The sequence below is a fragment of the Diabrotica virgifera genome, chromosome 4 (genome assembly GCF_917563875.1).
Source record: "Diabrotica virgifera virgifera chromosome 4, PGI_DIABVI_V3a".
Classification (NCBI taxonomy): domain Eukaryota; kingdom Metazoa; phylum Arthropoda; class Insecta; order Coleoptera; family Chrysomelidae; genus Diabrotica; species Diabrotica virgifera.
In genome coordinates this window covers 172,845,615-172,867,071 of record NC_065446.1, presented here as the reverse complement: position 1 = coordinate 172,867,071, position 21,457 = coordinate 172,845,615, and the positions used below count along the sequence as shown (strand labels likewise).

At 31.8% G+C, this 21,457-nt stretch overlaps 1 protein-coding gene and 1 long non-coding RNA gene across 3 annotated transcripts in view; one reads left to right on the top strand and one right to left on the bottom strand.

The window, feature by feature from the left end:
* Positions 1–21,457, bottom strand: part of LOC126883743 (uncharacterized) — a 262,760-nt gene that overhangs the window by 88,655 nt on the left and 152,648 nt on the right. The gene's annotated exons all lie outside the window — the stretch shown is intronic.
* Positions 1–21,457, top strand: part of LOC126884017 (uncharacterized) — an 88,279-nt gene that overhangs the window by 28,056 nt on the left and 38,766 nt on the right. The window contains exon 1 of one of the 2 annotated variants that reach the window (XR_007697806.1): positions 19,012–19,085. The exons of the other annotated variant lie outside the window; for it this stretch is intronic. This is a non-coding gene — a long non-coding RNA (uncharacterized LOC126884017). Of the gene's footprint in view, positions 1–19,011; positions 19,086–21,457 lie in introns of those variants that run through there. 2 annotated transcript variants of the gene reach the window in all.

The window sequence follows — 21,457 nt, the reverse complement described above, 5'->3', positions numbered from 1 at the left end:
TTGTACAAAAATTTGGGATTAGGCTCATTTCACCCTCTAGTTCATTTTCTATATTGAGCCGTTGTACGCCTTTGGTTTTTAACGGTGAAAACTACCCCTAATGGTAAAAATTTATAGAATAACATTTTAAACATTAATATTGTCAACATTTGGTTCTTGTTAGTTACATAATGATTGTTTTATGCTTTAAGATATAATATCTTAATATTTCAATCCTAACCCTAAGAACCACCCTTGTTGGAGCTATATTTATATAATATTGACTTATCCTAAAAGAATAATTTCGACTTGCATCGATTTACATACAAATTTGAGATTAGGATCATCTCACCCTCTACTTCATATTCTATATCATGCTCAAGGGCGTTGATTATTTTTAGGGGTGTAAACTACCCCTTATTGTCAAAAATTATATACAAATATTGTAAACTTTAATATGGGTAAAATTTAGTTTTGATTGGTTAAATAATGATTGTTTTATGCTAAAGGATATAATATCATATGTCAACCCTTAAAAACCACCCTTAATAACATTGCAATTTTTATAAGTAGATAATTTAATAGATCTATACAGAAAAAAAGTAGAATTAAAGAATTACAAAAACATTTTTTTACACAAAAATACGAATTCACAAATATGTACAAATACAAATAGTTTTTTAGTCATCTTCCAGTATACGAACTAGTTCTGTGATATTATATACATTGAAAATGCTCTATAAGCGGACTATTCGAATTTTTCGAAAAAAAATTTGTTTTATAAGCATAGCTCCTTTATTTTTGGCGATAAAAAGTTTTTTCAAAAATAATTTTGTTGGATTTTTGAAGAGCTATAAGCCTATGTAAATTAAATTCCGTAAGCTCCCTTAGTTTTTAATTGAGGTGGGTTTAAAGGGCTCGATAAGGGGGTTATTGCTCGTAGATAGTGGTTTTAAATAACTATTCACTGTAATGAAAATCTATGCTCAAGGAAATTTTAGTTACGAAAAAAGCTAAAATTTAGTAATGTTGCATTTTTTTCGTATCTCTAGTATTTTCGGAGATATTTTGAAGAAAATAGTGAAAAATACGAAATTGCAAAAAATCAATTTTTCTTCCAACACCAAGTTTTCTAAAATTAGGCCTTTTAAATGGGTCAAACTTCTTGGGTGTATTGATAATACAAATATAAAAGGAATTGCAGAAAGGTGAAGACCAATTTTTAATTAGGAGGTTAGTTAGGGGGTTGTTTTCACTGATTTTTTCATAAAGAAAAGCAAGTACCGATCTTTTTTTGATCATCACTATGCCTATTTGTATAAAATATCCGTTTTCTTAGTTATTATCATGTATATGGTCTTCCGGATCTTTCTGTCTTTGCTATTTTTTCCATATTTGACAGAAAGATCCATGGAAAGACAAATGCTGAGCATTAAACTATCAGACAGGAAAAGAAACGAATGGATCCGTAACAAAACAAAAGTGAAAGATGTCTCAACCCAAGTAGCAAAGCTTAAATGTAAGTTCGCCGGACAATCTACGGCAGAAGGATGACAGATGGACTAAGATGATTATACAATGGAGACCGTGGAACCACAAACGAAAAAGGGGAAGGCCACAGAGGCGATGGTCAGATGACCTGAAGAAACACACTGGGTCAAAATGGATGCAAAATGCCCAATATAGAGAGGCATGGAAGAAGGAAGAGGAGGTCCTTATCCAAGGATGGATGTTTAGGGCTGATTAGATAGAGATAGATATATGGTCTTCTTATATTCATTTTTAGTCCATATTCTCACAGAAACCGTTTCTCCGTTTAGTAGTACCTAATTGGAGTTGTTCAGCAAAGCTTGCCATAATTATGGTGTCACTTGCAAATCTTATGTTGTTAATACATGTTCCGTTAATTATATTATTCCTTCACTTTGAGATAGTAATGCTTCCTCAAAAATGGATTCACAATATACATTAAATAGTAATGGAGACATAATACATCCCTGCCTAACACCTCTCTTGATTTCAACTTCTGGACTGAGTTCGTTATCTACCTATTACAATTTGATGCCAGTAGAGGTTTATTATTATTCGTAAGTCCTTTTTTTTGTCCGTTTTTGTCTTTAGAATTTGGACTAATTTTTCATATACTTTGTCAAAATTAACGTAACAAACATGCACATCCACATGCATATTCATGCATCTTTGAAAAGTATACCTACTCATCATTAAGTAAATTAACATCCATAAAACTCAAATTAATACTCCAGGGAAATAAGGTTTTTGTCGGGACACTTGAGCAGCCAGGTTGCAAATGGGTTTTTGGGTACTATATACCTAATACATTATACATACAAAAATGCCCGTCACAGTTCGGACAAGAATTTTAGTTATTAACAAATAAGGGTCAAAAATGGCAGTTTTTTCGTTTAAATCGCTACAGGTAAAAATAGGATAATTAAATATCTTATTTATAGTATTCTTCTTTTAGTAGATGAGCCAATGTTTAAAACGGCAGTTTTTTAATTTGGTCCGATCATTTGTTGCTTCGAAAATTGCAAAATAAAACTAAAATTTCGAAAATAAAAAATTTGCTATAACTTTCGCGAAAGTGGCCTTACGACTTTTATATTATTTCATAAAAAGTTGAGTCAAAGAGTCCATATACTGCACAAAAAATTATAAGACGATTCGTCAATTAGTTTAAATTTTATTCAATTTGTTTATCCCAAAGAGCTTTTTTTGTAATGTTATTGTTCAGAAAATAATAATTATATAGATATTCTGTGAAAACCACATGAAAGAACAATAGTCTTGTTTTCAAATTATTGAAGAAAATCATTAAAAAGTAATTTTTGTCACTACGAAAACATTTTACTAAAGTAGAGTCATTTTGGCTTGAAAACAATTTGAATAGCTTTGTTAATATTGACTGTAGAGTAAGTTTACCTTGGAATTTCAAAAGCTGGTATTTTTACACAAATTTTCAAAAAAAAAACTTTTCGCCTATGTTAATTACGGTCAAAGTTAGCCACGTTTATTACTTAATTCACAGTTACTTCAATATACATAAAATTCTCCTGTAACAGTGTTAGTTACCATACTACTCCGAAACGGCTTGGCCGATTTTTATGAAATTTTACAAGTGTATCCTATGGGACTGAGAATAGGTTTTAATCCATTTTTCATATCCATAAGTTATAAGAGGGTTGCCCCTGACATTTTTTAAAATTTTTTTGGACAAAATTGTCTATTTTAATTTTATATGATGTATGATTAATTATTTATATGGGAAATAAGCCACAATTAAAATGAAAAAAATAATTTTATTAACGTTTCGACGCCCAAATCGGGTGCCGTTGTCAAAATACAAAATATTACTAAAATAAACAAAAGTGTTGTTGCTAAGATAATATAAATATAAATGAGTAATATAAATATAAATATAATATAAATGAGTGAGATTAAATAAATTATTAGAAGAATTTTTTTGCTTAGCAACAACACTTTTGTTTATTTTAGTAATATTTTGTATTTTGACAACGGCACCCGATTTGGGCGTCGAAACGTTAATAAAATTATTTTTTTCATTTTAATTGTGGCATATTTCCCATATAAATAATTAATCATAAAAATGCCACAAGGAAATAGCTTCAGAACAACATTATATGATGTATGATTAAAAAATACATACAACCCTTAATTTACACTTTTCCATCACCAACCCCTATTTGTTAATATCCATCTATATATTTACATCTATAAAATGCTCCTGTCACAGTGTTAGTTGTCATACTCCTCCGAGACCGCTTGACCGATTTTTATGAAATTATATACAGTGCGGTGGAATAAGTGTTGCCCCCCCCCTGTTAACTTGTTTATTTTAAGAATATAAGCAAAACGCTCGGACAGGTCGATTTTTAAACTAATCATAGTATATCATAGCATCAACGTTTCGAATTTTACGCCATCCCTCTTCAGGTGACAGGCATAACTTTGATTTTTTTAAATGGTAAAGTACATCATGTGACACCTCATTTAACAGCTTTTAAAATACTGATTTCAAAAATGTATAATACTTTAATCCTTTTTGAGATCGCAGGCCCAAAATTTCAGTCGAACTCTTTTTAAACGCATTTATTTTTTTCGAATTCTGAGAAAACTAATAAGTATTTTTGAAAAATTTAAACGCAGAATGAAATATTAGATTATTAACGAGGGCTGACAGTCCCTTAGAATAAACAAAAAGTTTCTTTTGAATGATATATTTGAAATTAAAAATCACACTAAATTTTCTCTTTTTTCCACCACTGTGACTTATTAAAATAAACATTATAGGAGTTCTCAGGGACTTTGGACCATCGAGAATACTGTAATATTTCATTCTGCGTTTAAATTTTTCAAAAATATTTATTAGTTTTTTCGGGATTCGAAAAAAAAATGATTGCATTTAGAAAGAATTCGACCGAAATTTTGCGCCTACGCTCTCAAACAGGATTAAAGTATTATACATTTTTGAACTCAGTATTTTAAGAGCTTTTAAATTAGTGAGCGGTGATGCTATAATATACTATGGTTAGTTTAAAAATCGACCTGTCCGAGCGTTTTGCTTATATTCTTAAAATAAACAAGTTAACAGGGCAACACTTATTCCACCGAACTGTATGTATATTCGGTAGGTCTAAGGCAAGCCGCACACCAAAGAAACATGAAACATGAAACGAGAAACATGTTTCATGAAAAGAAAACACTGCTAAACAAATCTCAAAGTCCGCCTATCAATGAAACGAGTGTGATTCATGCTAATGACACATTTTTATTTTCGGAGAGTCTCATAAATGACCGGACGTATATTTGTTTAGCAGTGGTTTATTTCCATGAAACGTAATTTACGTTTCATGTTTCTTTGATGTGCGGCCTGGCTTAGAATCCGTCGTAATCTATTTTTCATATCCCTGAGTGATAAGGAGAACTCCCCCTAACATTTTGAAATGTTAGGTGGGGATTTACGTACATAACGTACTCTACAAGACTACGAGTACATACAATTTAAAAAAATTATGATTAAAATCCATCAACAAGCTCTGGAGATATTAATCGCAGCATATGTTTGAAGAATCAGTTTCATTTTTTGAGTGCACGGATTTTAATAATTTATTTCCACCGACCACAAATCGATTTCGTTAGAACGTTATTTTTAAAGCTTTATTAACAACTCTGTTGAAGTTTAAAGTTTACTCAAACTTTTACACATAAACTATATACCTTCAACTTCGAAATGGCGCTAGTTGGGTTGCTTAATTATTATAAACAAAGTAGCTGTCAATTAAATAAAAAAAGTGGCTAACTTTGACTGTAATTAACCTAGGCAAAAAGTGTTTTTTTGAAAATTCGTATAAAAATACCAGGTTTTTAAATCCCAAAGTAGTTTTAATCTAGAGTCAATATTAACAAAGTTATTTAAATTGTTTATGAACTAAAAATGACCCTACTTTAGTAAAATGTTTTCGGAATGATAAAAATGACTCTTTAATGATTTTTTTAAATACTTTGAAATCATGACTTTTCTTCTTTCATGTGGTTTTCACATAATTGCTATTACATTACTATTTTCTGAACAATATTATTGCGAAAAAAAAGCTCATTGGGATAAACAAATTGAAAAAAAATTTAAACTAATTGACGAATCGTCTTAAAATTTTTTGTGCATTATATGGACTGTTTGTCTCAACTTTTCGTGCAATATGAAAGTCTTAAGGTCATTTTCACAAAAGTTATAGCAATTTTTTTATTTTCGAAATTTTAGTCTTATTTTGCAATTTCTGAAGCAACAAATGATCGAACCGAAATTCAAAAACTGCCATTTTAAACCTTGGCTCATCTACTACGAGAATAACGTTATAAATAAGATATTTAATTACCCTATTTTTACCCGTAGCGATTTAAACGAAAAAAACTGCCATTTTTGACACTTATTTGTTAATAACTAAATTTCTCGTCCGAACTGTGACGGGAATTTTTGTATGTATAATGTATTAGGTATATAGTATCCAAACAACCCATTTGCAACCTGGCTGCTCAAGTGTCCCGAACATGGTATATTTTTGCCTTATTTCCCTGGAGTATAATGGTGTAATAAAGAGATATTTAATATTGGACCTGTGAAGTTTTGTCCGGAGAATTACGACGTGAGCTTATGCCCATTTAAAATAATAACATGATTGAATTTAATATTACTAAAATTTATTTTTTTTGGCAAAATTTAAAATTTTAAAAAATTTTCAGAATTTATCCGGACCTGATACTTTCGATTTTTCAGTTTCTTAATACTAATAATGCCTATTTTATATTCAGATTGTTAAAATGGATAAACGAGATATATGAAGACAGTAGTGTGTTTAATCATCAACATGCGATGCAGGTAATTCATCATTATTACATTTTTTAAGACACGAAACAGGTAAATCATTCTTTAACAGTTGGTATGCATTTATACAGTTTGTGCTAGTGAAACAATTACACCTAATGATAGAAAAAGGGACAGAGGCAAACGAGGAAAGATACAACTATTTACAGCAAATTTTTTATTATGCCACAAAAATAGAAATAAAGTAGATAAGGCAGTCAATGAGGGATATTTGGTTCCGAATTCCATCCTACTACATCGACTTGATATTTTCACAGTAACGGCCGGGACACACATATCCGCACCGCACAGAGGCCAAATCAGTTTTTTTTCTATAACTTTTGTTTTCGTAGGTATGTATTAAAAAAGACAACTAATTTGCAGTGTAATTGTTTAATAAAAAATTAAGCACCCACTTTAGGAGTAGAATTTTTTTAAACGTTGTTTATTATACATTTTTTAATGAAATTATTAAAAAGTTTACACATCCCCTCCAGGCCGAAACTAAATTTTTTGAGTAGTATGGACATCTATAAATAACTTATATGTTTCCTGCAGCCGATTTTGATGATATACATATTTATAAACAAATGAAGATCAAAAAACGGTAAATTTTCGCTTTTTCCGTCTAGCATTCTAAACAAATTTGAGAATAAGCAACTCATAAACCATATAAAAAATTGTAAAATCCTTATTTGTTGCTTAGAAAATTGCAAAATAAGTCATAAATTTTGAAATTTTATAAATGTTCGTAACTTATGTAAAAATTAAGAACCTCTTATTACACGGAACGCTGAGACTTCTTGTGCTTAAATTATATTTTAAATTTCAACGCAATTGGTCAAATAGTTTAAAAGTTATTTAATTTGTTTATCCCAAATTCAAAAACACTATAAGTCAGAAAATTATGAGGTTACAGTAATACTTCAGACAGTTTATGAAAGAAGAACATTTCTTCTATTAACTTAATTAAAAAGAAAATGACAAAAAGTAACTTTAAACAAAGTAAAATTATTTTGCAAAAACAATTGTCCTAGGACAATTAGGGACGAAGTTGCCCCCCTTTTTTTAATTCACATGTTCTTGCAAAATAATTTTGCAATATTTAGAATTATTTTTTGTAATTTTTTTAAATTAACTTAATAGTGTAAATCTTCTTCTTCCATAAACTATCGAAAGTATTACTGTAACTTCATCATCTTCTGACTTATAGTGTTGCAAAAAGAATTAATTTGGGATAAACAAATTAAATAATTTTTAAACTATTTGACCAATTGCTTTGAAATTTAGGGTATGATTTAAGCATCGGAATTCTCAGCATTCCGTGTAATAAGAAGGTTCTAACTTAATTTTTACATAAGTTGAACATTTATATAATGTCAAAATTTATGACTTATTTCGCACTTTTCTAAGCAACAAATAAGGATAAACATATTCAGTGAAAGCCATATTAAAGTTTTTTATATGAGTTATGAGTTTCTTATTCTCAAATTTGTTTAGAATGCTTCACTTTTTAGTAATAGACGAAAAAAGCGAAAATTTACCATTTTTTGATCTTCATTTGTTTATAACTATGTATATTATCAAAATCGGCTGCAGGAAACATATATGTTAATATTATAGATGTCCATACTACTCAACAAATTTGGTTTCGGCCTGGAGAGGGTTGTGTCACCAACAGGATATTTTTTTCCTTATTTCTCTGAAATGTATCATGTTTGATTTTTTCCGTAAGTAAAAACTCCATTGACTCCACTAATTAGTCACGTTTATAGCATCGATATAATTTTTTTCTACGAGCGTGCAAAAAGTCTACTTTTCCGCACGCGTTTTACTTTGGAAAGTTTTACTTTTCCGCACTGAGTTTACATGCATATTTACACTTTTTTCTTTACACCAACTCATAAAAACGTTGTATTCTTCCTTGTACCTGTTTGCTGATTTTTCCGGTAACAGATCAAGATTATTGACAATATCGAGAATAGATTGGGGTAGTTCTTCGTCACTTGATGCCATCTAAATCACTGAATTATTTTAAAATTCGTAAGTAAAGATGCGTGGAAATTTTAAAGTGTGTGACGTGCTTTTTGACAATAATCGCTTTGTTTGACATCGTTGCTATGACTTTAAAATATTAAAACCTGTATTGATATAAATTCGGGATTATTATAACTTATTAGCGTTATTTTTTTAATTCAATTAATTGATTAAGATTTGGCCATTTTTTAACCGCTCGTAGAAAAAATATTGTTCCTAACTCTTGCGGAAAGTCTCTTTTCCGCACTCGACTGCTTGCCGAACTCCCCTTCGCGTCGTTCGACAAACTGCAATCGCGTGCGGAAAAGTATGACTTTTCGCACTACTTATAAAAATAACTATACAGTAGAACCCCGCAAATCCGAACTAATTGGGGGGACAGCCTGTTCGGATTCCGAAAAGTTCGGATTATCCGAAAGTTAGCCTTAACTAGTAGTTCAAAGCTTTCATTGTGATTTTGAGTAGCCAAACGTTTTCGCAAGAGTATGGACAATATTTTTGGACTCAAGTTGACTGCGAGCCCAACCGCACATCAAAGAAACATGAAACGTAAATTACGTTTCATGGAAATAAACCAATGCTAAACAAATATACGTCCGGCCATTTATGAAACTCTCCGAAAATAAAAATGTGTCATGAGCATGAATCACACTCGTTTCATTGATAGGCGGACTTTGAGACTTGTTTAGCAGTGTTTTAGTTTCATGAAACATGTTTTTCGTTTCATGTTTCATGTTTTTCGTTTCATGTTTCTTTGGTGTGCGGCTTGGCCGAGAGAACCAAAGTAAGTTTGTGTTTAACCTTTATAAACACTTTATAAACCTATATAATATTAAAGTATAATATTTATTTTTAAGAAATTTTAAATGTCAAAGTCCTAGTAATCCTACATTGTCCAATTTTCTGGCTTTAATATGTATAATAAACATGTTTTTAAGTTTTTGTCTTGAATTTTTAATTTTTTTTCACTTTCCGTTGGTTCGGATTTGCCGAAAGTTCGGATTCGCGGGGTTCGGATTTACGGGGTTCTACTGTACATTAAATTCTGTAATATATTATAAACCGAAAATTTCGTGGACTGACCGGAACACAAATTGCGATTAATTCCTCTGGGTTATCAGTTTTGTAGTTTTTCAATCTCCCTTTAACTATCATTGTTATAATTTTTAATTAAATCCCTATTTATCATAAAGATTTTGTACACTGCCTTGCCCTACTTCTGTTATCTCATTCATTTGTTTGTTTAAACCACGATTCTTTATCATCAATAACAATGATTTTTATGTCGCAAAATATCTCATAATACTGATATTGGAAATTGCATCACCAAAATTGTTGCTAACTTGAATTTTCTTATATAAACAATTATATTGAAGTGTACCTTGGTCAATGAGAATTTACTGAATTGGAATCTCAGGAAAGATGAAAAATTATTATTGGTAAAAGAAATGAAGCTTTATATAGGACAAAACCTTGCATTTTTTACAGAATGGATCGATTTGCTTAAAAATTTGAGAATAAGTAGTAAGTAGTGGATAGTCGAAGGATCAAAATCTATATGATGCCGAAAGGCGCTTTTACCATGGGAGTGGTTGCCATGTACCTTTTGAAAAATGTTTAATTTGTTTAAATAAAGATTGTTTAAATAATTATACAGCTTTCAAATAAGAATATTTGTGTTTTAACGTTAAAAGGTACACTTGTAGTAAGTTTATCTAACAAAGTCTACAACTGGAGAAAATATGTAGTATCTTTGCCGTAAATGCCGGTCAACTTTGACCAGTTGTATCTTAGGAACCACTCATCACAATTAAACGTTTTTTCTTTTAAAAGAAGCCTCTCTTTATTTTTTCAATACCGTTTTCATGATTTATTTTGATTTAATATTTACCGAGTTATTTCTATTTTTCCTGAGGCCGATTAAATAGTCCAATTTCAGTTGTATAAATACTCTGGGCTAATAAGCAAAATACAAAGAAAAGTTATTTACCAGCAATTTTATTGCTGGAATCGAATCTTATTATTGTATGTATTAATAATATAGGTATGCAAAGTCCGCAGATAGTGTGCTACTTCTTTTATAAACAAAATGGCGCCCGAAAATCCTGTTTTTTTTTCAATTTTCGCTTTAAAGCTCCAAAGATTTTAACTTTACAGCAAAAACACTTAAATAAAAATTCACTGCAATTAAATTCTGTATAGAGACATGTTTTTTCCGATTTACTTCGACGAAAACTTTCCCCGAAAAAAGCTGGTTTTTCCAACAAAATCTTTAATTTTCAACTAAACTTTAAGATAAGTAATTGTTAATCAATAACTAAATAACTTGGTAATGTAAAAGCCCTTTTTGTATAGATTATAATTCCAGAAGTCGATGGAAATTGATTGAACAGTTTAGCAACAATTGAATTGTTAATTAAAAATTTACGGTCACTATAATAACGACAATAATTATAATGCATAAGAATAACTATGATTTTTTCATAAAAAGACACTATATCTATCTAATGCACTTTACAGAATTGAAATTGGACTGTTTAAGTGGCCTCACGAATATTTTAAATTTATAAACAATATTTTGGCTTATAAACAAATAGAATATTTTGGGAAATATTAAACTAAATTAAATCGTGAAAACGGTATTCGAAAAACAGTGGCAGGACACTTCTTTTAAAAGAAAAAACGTTTAACTATGATGAGTGGTTCCTGAGATACAACCGGTCAAAGTTGACCGGAATTTACGGCAAATATATAAACAATTGGATCATAATTTTCAAACCATCACCTTTTTATTTTTGTCCTCTTTCTCTGCACCAATTTTCATATTTCTGAAATACTCATAACATATATTATTATAATAAAAACTATCGATAATACGTGCGAAAATTGCCAAAAATAGCAAAATTCCAATCAAAAATTAAGTTGGAGAAAATGTAACCCTCAAAGTTCAAAATCGGTATACGTTAAAAAAATGCATTTTCTCGGCTTCCCATGGAGCAATTTCCTTCATTCTTTTTTTGTTTCCTAATAACTCGAGTAGAACCATCGAACTAACGTATTATTAAATGTCAAACTTGCTTTTGTTTTGTTATAATAGATTAATTTATTTATAAGGACAGAAAACTACATATATTTTTCCAGTTGTAAGCTTTTTTTTAGATAAACTTACTACAAGTGTACCTTTTAAAGTTAAAAACATAAATATTCTCATTTGAAAGCTGTATAATTATTTAAACAATTTTTATTTAAACAAATTAAAATGTTGTGTTAGAAATAAATAAATTAATTTATTATAACAAAACAAAAGCAAGTTTGACATTTAATAATGCGTTAGTTCGATGGCTCTACTCGAGTTACTTGGGAACAAAAAAAGAATGAAGAAAATTTCTCCATGGGAAGCCGAGAAAATGCATTTTTTTAACGTATACCGATTTTAAACTTTGAGGGTTACATTTTCTCCAACCTAATTTTTGATTGGAATTTTGCTATTTTTGGCAATTTTCACACGTATTATCGATAGTTTTTATTATAATAATATATGTTATCAGTATTTTAAGGATATGAAAATTGGTGTGGAGAAAGAGGACAAAAATAAAAAGGTGATGATGAAATATTATGATCCTATTGTTTATATCTTTGCCGTAAATTCCGGTCAATTTTGACCGGTTATATCTCAGGAACTACTCATCATAATTAAACGTTTTTTCTTTTAGAAGAAGCGTCCTGCCGCTGTTGTTCGAATACCGTTATTACAATTTAATTCAGTTTAATATTTCCCGAGATATTCTATTTGTTTATAAGCCAAAAAACTCTTAATAATTTTAAAATATGCCTGAAGCCGCCAAATTAAATAGTCCAATTTCAATTCTGTAAGGTACATTAGATAGGTATGGTGTCTTTTTATGAAAAAATCATAGTTATTCTTATGCATCATAATTATTGTCGTTATTATAGCGACCGTAAATTTTTAATTAACAATTCAATTGTTGCTAAACTGTTCATTCAATTTCAATTGGCTTCTGGAATTATAATCTATACGAAAAGGGCTTTTACATTACCAAGTTATTTAATTATTGATTAACAATTACTTATCTAAAAGTTTAGTTGAAAATTAAAGATTTTGTTGGAAAAACCCGCTTTTTCCGGGGAAAGTTTTCGTCGAAGTAAATCGGAAAAAACAAGTCTCTATGCAGAATTTAATTGTGGTGAATTTTTATTTGAGTGTTTTTGGTGTAAAGTTAAAATCTTTGGAGTTATAGAGCAAAAATTGAAAAAAACACAATTTTCGGGCGCCATTTTGTTTATAAAAAAAGTAGCACACTATGTGCGGGCTTTGCATATCTATACTATTAATATATAAAATCATAAGATTCGATTCCTGGTAAATAACTTCATTTTAGTTAAATCTGACAGTTGTCACATTTTATTTTCAATTTGGAATAAAAACAAATCAAATGTGTTTCTTGCATTTATAAAATGGTATTTTCTTTGATTTGTATAGTCTTATAAATTATACAGATTATATTTGTAATAATTATCTAATTAAAAAAAAATTTTTATTATGGCGCCACCTATCGACAACTAGAATAACTAGAATAAATGTTGTAAATGTCTGTAATCACGGACGTGCCTTTTTTTTCTGTCACATACAATTTAATGCGTTAGAAAGAAATCGAAAAACTGTGACGCACTGAAAGATGATCATGAGAAAAAGAATACAGTGTCTTTTTATATAAAAATCATAATTATTCTTATCTATCATAATTATTGTGGTTATTATAGCGACCGTAAATTTTTAATTAACAATTCAATTGTTGCTAAACTGTATATTCAATTTCCATCGACTTATGGAATTATAATCTATACGAAAAGAGATTTTATATTACCAAGTTATTTAATTATTGATAAACAATTACTTATCTAAAATTTTAGTTGAAAATTAAAGATTTTGTTGGAAAAACCCGCATTTTCCGGGGAAAATTTTCGTCGAAGTAAATCGGGAAAAACACGTCTCTATGCACAATTTAATTACGGTGAATTTTTATTTGGGTGTTTTTGGTGCCAAGTTAAAATCTTTGGAGTTATAGAGCAAAAATTGAAAAACACTATTTTCGGGCGTCATTTTGTTTATAAAAAAAAGTAGCACATTATCTGCGGACTTTACATACCTATATTATTAATATATACAATCATAAGATTCGATTCCAGCAATAAAATTGCTGGTAAATAACTTTTTCCACCTACCTCTACCGAAAGTATACTTTTCCGAACCTGATTGTAGGGAGCAAAGTTGTACTTTTCCTCCCTAGGGAGGAAAAGTAAAAGTGACGTCATGGTATTTCATTCATGAAATATAACTTATTGACGCCCTGTACAATATCTATTTTCTATTACGTAAGTATCTATACATTTTAACGTTTATTTATAAAACACCCTATATTTTGCAGAATGGTAAAAAACAGTAAATTGTTATTTTGATTTAACAATGTTTACATTAATAATTTGACTTATATTTGACAGTTGACAGTTATATTGTACCTACTTGTTAGTTTTTCATTTTGTTGGTTAGTTAAATAAATAAATTAAGTAAAAATGAAAAAATGACTTGTTATTTGAGGAAGGTGGAAAAACCATATGTATAACATGGGAGTAAAGTGCCTTTTCCTCCCTTGAATGATTACTGCCCTTCGCTACGCGTCGGGCAGTAAACTTCATTCTCGGGAGGAAAAGTAGCACTTTCCTTCCTTGTTATACAAATAGCTATTCCTTTTATTTTGCTAATTAGCCCAGAGTAACCACATTTCAAAGCTGACAAGGTTTTTAGTCGAGTCCATTTTCCGCAGTCGCATTTTTCATTTAGTTCACATCCCAAATAATTGTATCTAGGTCAGGGCTTCCCAAACTTATTCGTACTGTGACGCCCTTGGGACTTTGCTATTTTTTTTTGCGACGCCCCTCAACTCAACCTCCAATAATACTTACCAATTATAGTACTAGCCTAGTAACAGGTTATTTATAATTTTTATAGAAATTAAGAAAGAAATCAAAACATAGGCACAAAAATAAAAAGGGATATTTATTTATGTAACTGGCTGGTTAATGTGAGGGACGTGCTTGCTTTTTTGAGCATAGCTTATGAAACCGGGGCTCCAATTTGGAAATTGTCACTCCAATTTCTTTTTCTAAGTTTATGTTTGACCTGTACTTGTTTTTAATTACTGCAACTGCAGAAAAGCCCGTTTCAAACAAGTACGAAATCGCAAATGGTAATAAAACCTTTAATGCAGCAGTGCTGATGGCATGATAATTATGAGAAACTGAGCTCCAAAATTGAAACAGGTCCTTGTCGTGTTGAAGCGTTAGGCTGGAATCACAGGACAATTCTGCCGGTTGTTCTTCTTCCTCTGTTGAAAGTGTCGATGGTGTGAATGACTAGGGAGAGATTCTGTCTGACCCAGTCATATTGCTCCAGATTTTTGGGAAAACATTTCTCAGTGTTCGTTCAATGATAACATGTGTTGTGTAAACATATTTTTTAAAGAGGAACCGAGGATTTCTATCGATTTTTCTTGTAGAATACCTTGTAAAGCAGGAAAACAGTCAATCAACATTTAGATACATATACACGTGCGAGTACGTTGCCTTTGGACAGCCAACGAGAGTTGCAATAATAAATTAAAGAGGTGAGCTCGGCCTCCATTTCTTCACAATGTTTATGGAAAAGACTTGATTTCACGAGTCATGTTTTAATGTAGTTCACCACTTTAATAATGCTATCTATCACAACACTTAATTCAGGTGTAATGTTCTTTGCTGCTAAGGCCTCTCTATGTATGACACAATGTGTCCATTTTACACTTGGAACCTTGGTTTTGATGAGAGCTTGTAGTCAAATGCATACATACTATCCAGACAAATATATTGTCTGTATTAAAAGTCCGCGCTGACAGGCGACGCCCCTGGGACAACGCCGCGACGCCCCAGGGCGTCGCGACGCACAGTTTGGGAAGCCCTGATCTAGGTAATTTCTCTAAAGCTTTTCCTTTAACGTAGATTGTTTCGTCTTCAATCTTGTTCTTACTGATATTCATGATTTTTGTTTTTGTGTGTTCAGAACCATTCCCTACCTCTCGCGGTATGGATTGGTTCTTCGCAGGGAGTATTGTATCGTTTGCATTTCTCAGATTATTCACTAGTGTTCCAATTGATATGCCTTCATTGATGTCTTCTAGTATTACCTCTATAAACATCTCTTCTGAACAGCTATTAAAAAGTAGAGGGGACAGTATACATCATTGTCGTACTTCTATTCTTATTGGAATCTCTTTAGATTTTTATTGGTCTACTCGAATTAAAGTACAATATATTTTCATAACTGACAAAGAATTGAGTATAATAAACCGGTTTCATCTGTGTCTGGATACTATAACGGTTGTTCATTTTATCTGCTGATTAGTTTATCTACTGGAATCTAGTATTACTAGCGTGACCAACTAGTCCGAAAAATCCGGGACGTGGCCCGAAATACAACGTCGTGTCCCGGCGTCCCGGACAAGTCTTCCGGGCCATCCGAATTTTCAACGTTTTGGTAAAATAATTCTATTTTGAATACGTTATCCTTCTAAAAATTCACATCTAATTGAATTGGTGGGACAAAAAAAAGTCGACAATTTCTAGAGTGTAAAACTAAGACCACATCCAAAACGCCATTTTATATCGTGGTATTATAGTACTATGAAAACTAAAACGGTGGACTTTTTTAGTTTCTGTATTTTAATTTAATTTTAATTTTTATCGAACGACGGAAACCTAGACTTAGAAAATGCAAATAGAACAAAGAAAGCTACGAGAATATATTATGTGATTAATAATACGATACTGGGAAGAAGGGAAATCAGCCAGGAAACAAAAATACATGTATATAAAGGCGGAGATACATACCCCCCGCCAACTCCGCGCCGTGTGAGCGCCGCGCGTTCGTGGCTCGGTTAATGTTCGTTAAAATTTTTCATTTTGACGAACCTTCCGCGATCCAGAGGAAACTTACGAACATTTAGTAATTGTAGATAAATTAGTATTAAATGTGGGTGCCTACATTGGATCCGTTTTTCTCCGATCAGATCAGATTCGATATCGGCCGACGTCGGGAGTAGCTTCTCCTATTCTCATCGAGAAGTGTTTGGTTTTATTCCGATTGGTTGCAAGTTGAGTTGCAAGTTGGTTGCAAGTTGGTTGCAAGTTGGTTGTAAGTTGGTTGCAAGATGGTTGCAAGTAGGTTGCAAGTTGGGGGTTGCAAGCTAACATGTTTAAATATATTCAATGTCATCATCCCATTTTCATTTTCCACGGTAAACATCAATAAGTTTGATATTTCCTTCCGACCACTCCATTACTAACAAATATTTAACTCAGGCGCCCCAAAACCAACAAACCACTCGCAAACCCGTCCAAATACGTATTGCGAACCATCAAAGCATTTGTTGAAAAGCCGACAGAAGTTAGATCGTGGTGCGCCGTGTGCGAGCCGTTTGTGTGCCACTTGAAAACACGTACTAATCTAACAAATATGCTGCGTGCGAGCGGCTCGCACACCGAACAGAGCGCATATGTATACCCGCCTTTATACAATCACAGTACCAACTCTTCTATATGCAAGCGAGACATGGGTTACAAATAAAAGACATGAAAGTGCCATAAATGCAGCAGAAATGAAGTGGCTGAGCAAAATAGCTGGAAAGATGAAGCTGGACAGGGAAAGGAACGAAAACATCAGAAACGTGCTAAGACAGGAACCAATAGAGAAAAGAATTGAAAAAAGAAAACTGAATTGATTTGGACATAAAACTATGAACGAGAACAGACTAGTAAAGTCGGTGACAGATGTGAAAAGACAGGGGAAGGGAGAAGGGGCAGACCTAGAAAGGGGTGGATGGAACAACTCCAGGAAATCGGGACCAAGAGAGGGAAAACTGCAACAGATGAAGGAAATGGCAGCAGACCGGAAGGCGCGGAAAAAATGGGTAAAAGATAGGTAGGTGATAGCAAAGTCCGACGCTCTTGTTGGGTATAAGGACAATGAGAAGAAGAAGAAGTATTTTAATTATCGTCTTCTGAAAAAAAAATGGCCCGATTTTCATTGCAAAGTCCCGGATTTCAGATATATTTTTCAGGCTTGTCCCGGATTCGACTGATTTGGAGTTGGTTACACTAAGTATTACCTTCAAAAGTACTTTACTTCGCTCATAAGTTAGATTTTTGCTAATCAAGTTTAGAGGATATAATCTCCGCAAACTCTTGCTTCTGGTAAATTTCATGATTTTGGACTCTGTGACGTACACTCTGTGACGGCAGTCAAATCCTCTTGCATCTCTAACTGTGCCGTAAAATTTGTCATATGTGCAGATAACCAGATTGTCCGCCTAGCCAGGCATGGTGTCTCTTGGTGATGAGTCCTCCATGTCTGGTCCATGACCAAATTCCATAGAAGAGAAGATAAGATGAGTTATCTCTGGATACCTCTGCTGACACTTTACCTCCCAGTAAGGTTCTTCCTTTTGTCTTCCTGCATCTTCTTTATTCTATACCTTTCAGTTAAAGATGTAACCATCAGATATCAAATTTTATCAATGTAATACGAGGTATGTCAAGAAATATAAATTTCACTCACGGGTAAAGTATCTTTATATTTAACAATATCGAAAATTGTTATTATGAAAAGTTTTTTGGAATTAAAAACTGTTTTGATTATCAAACGAAATTAATATTTTTTGTGAATTTTTAGAAAAGTTATTAATAATTTTCAAAAAATCGCCTTTTGAAGCTATTTTTGCAATAATTAGGCAACAAATTAACAAAAATAACTTTATCTACTCTATGTCATACTACGTATAAGTTTTTAGTTTGTGAAAACTGCCATTAAATTATAGATAGCAGTGAGTGAAGGGTTTAAAGTGTGCGTGAAGTAACAATGTATTTTAAATGGGATTTACTTTTTCGCACACTTTCAATGGGTTTTTTGGCATACTTTCATATAATCAAATATCCTTAATTTTTGCGTTGTCATGGTGATGACAATATGAGCAATGACTTACAACAAAATTTTTGACAGTTTTGTGGTTTGAAAGTAGTTAGGATTTTTAAATATCAAAGTTCTAAAAATTGTAGAATAGAAATGAATTCCAATGACGAAGAGTTACAGTTTTTCTATCTGTTTATCGTAGATAAAATATTGTATGAAACTGTGCGTGAAGTACTTTTTGCGAACTTACGCGATGTATAGCACTCGCTCCGTTGTCGCTCGTGCTCTAAAAATAGCGTGCGTTCGCAAAAAGCATACTTTACGAACTGTTTCATAAATTAATAACTATTATAAACTCGTATTTTAAAAGACTTTCTATCCTTTTTCAGAAAACTGTGTCACTTTTTCATATAATTTACCGGTCTTCGCTGTTAGTATTTAAAATCAAATAGCGATCTTACATTGTTTATATTATATTGTTTATACTAAAAAAAATTACTAATCTTTTGCATACATATTATTTTGATTATTACATATTGTTATCACCAAATTTATCAAAAGCAGTTATTATTAGATACCTGTATCATAGAGTGTCACGAAAAAGGATTTTTATTTGCTAATTACTCTGGTCTAATGATAGATATAATATAGGTGAGAAATAACAAATATTCAATAATTTAATTTTCTATTTGCGACTTATTTATTGTAATTCGAGTTAAAAGCAATGTATTATGAAATTGTCCATCTAATCGACTTACTTTTTTATTGTCATCAAATTGCATAGCATACATAAAATATGAGACGTTGATAAATAGATAACACATTTGTACATATTTATAACGCTGGTAAAAACAACCTGGATTTCATAGTAGCTACAAAGGTATTGTCTACATTCGTTTGATTTCTACTTAAAAAACGGCACGAGAAAACCCAATGAAGTATGAGATTTTAAGTATTATGTTTATATAGTATTTAACCACAAATTATTGGTGTAATGAAAATTAAATTTTAATTAACTATTCATATTAACTATAAATTCAAATATCAAACCCAACAACACCCAAGAAAGATCCAAAAACTGCATCTACAAAATACCATGTGAATGCAACAATTTCTACATGGGAGAAACTGCAAGATCACTAAGTGTCAGGGTAAACGGGCATGAAACAGATATATCAAAAACAGAGACTTAGAGAAATCTCAGACATGCAAACATGCCTTGTAGAACAATCACAGAGTACAATGAAAAGGCATCAATAATCATGAAAGAAATATATATGAAAAAGAGAAAAGTCGAAGAAGCAGTCATTCTACTTAACGAAGAAAAATGTGTAACAAACCCATCAGCAGAATGCAGTAGGCTTTGGTTGCAATACTAAAAGAAGTCAAAAACCAGAATATGCCAATAATAGTTGAATAAAGGAAGTTGAAGAACAAATCATTGAAAAGCACAGCGCAACCATGAACAAAATTAAAAATTTAATGTTTTTCAACAATCACATCGACGATACAGATTACACAAACAAATTATCACAAAATAACAAACAACAACAAATTTGCTACTCCAGCTAGGACAACATAATTGTCAAACAATTTTTTCATCCATAGATTGCTATAAATAGTCCATAAGATTGAGATCAAATTTCATTGTTTGAAAAGAAATTCATAACCAAAAAAATCAGGTTATAAAATGTTCCCAGTATTTTTCAGAATAATGTTCTTATTTCTTTTTTGAGAACGATTTCCTTAGTGGAAATCGAAACGTCAGAACATTAGTTAATTAAAAATATGATTTTTATTACACCAATAATTGTGGTTAAATCCCATATAACCATAATACTTAAATTAGACGCGTCACAAGAAAACAGATTCCTGAACCTTGCTGTGAGATTTTATTGAACAATATTATACTGCGATGAAAGTTATATTCCATCTGTATCGCTGTTTGTAATTCAGGAAAATGGCCATGTGATTGGTGTACCTCAATTTATATCCCGCTACACAAAAAAGGAACTACTACCAGATGTGAAAACTACCGCACACTGTCACTAATAATACATGCTAGTAAAATCTTGTTGCATATCATCAAAAACAGATTAAAAACCTATCTACATTACCAAATACCTACCTCAGGATCAAGCGGAGTTTGTAAAGGGTAAAGGTACAAGGGAACAAACCAGCCCAATATAGCGACAGTACGACTAGATCAGAAGTTCTCAAACCAATTCAAGACCGAGAGAGGTGTTAGACAAGGATGCGTGTTGTCACCTGACTTATTTAACATCTATGGTGAACATGTCATGAGGATGGTTTTAGAAGGATGGACTGGTGGAGTAACAGTAGCTGGTAGGAAAATCTCCAATTTAAGATTTGCTGATGACACTACACTTATAGCAGCAAATGAGCAAGACATGTTTGATATTCTGTGAAGAGTTGAGTACTAAAGCAATAAAGTTGGTCTGAAAATCAATAAAGCTAAGACAAAAATAATGGTGGTCGACAGATTCGACACTATTCAACTGACTAACATGTTACAGGAATACCAGATAGTAAACACCTTTGTCTATCTCGGGTCTAGATAACTAACGATGGTAACTTAGAAGCAGAAGTTCGGAGACGTATTGGTATGGCAAAAAATGCGATGAGTCGCCTAACTAAAGATTAGAAAGACAGATCTATCTCTCAAAATATCAAGAAGAGACTGGTATAATGCCCTTGTATTCTCAATATTTCTATACGGAGCAGAGACTTGGACTCTTCGCGCATGCGGGCTCCAAAAAATTGATGCCTTTGAGATGTGGTGCTGGAGAAGAATGCTGCGCATACCTTGGACAGCTCATAGGACAAACGTTTCCATTCTAAACCAACTCAATAATAAAAAAAGGCTGTCCACAACATGTCTGCAACGAATTCTGCAATTCTTTGGTCACGTGGTTCGCAGAGGTGACGACAGTTTGGAGAGATTAATTGTTCCTGGAAACGTTCCGGGGAGAAGATCAAGAGGACGATCACCAACTAGATGG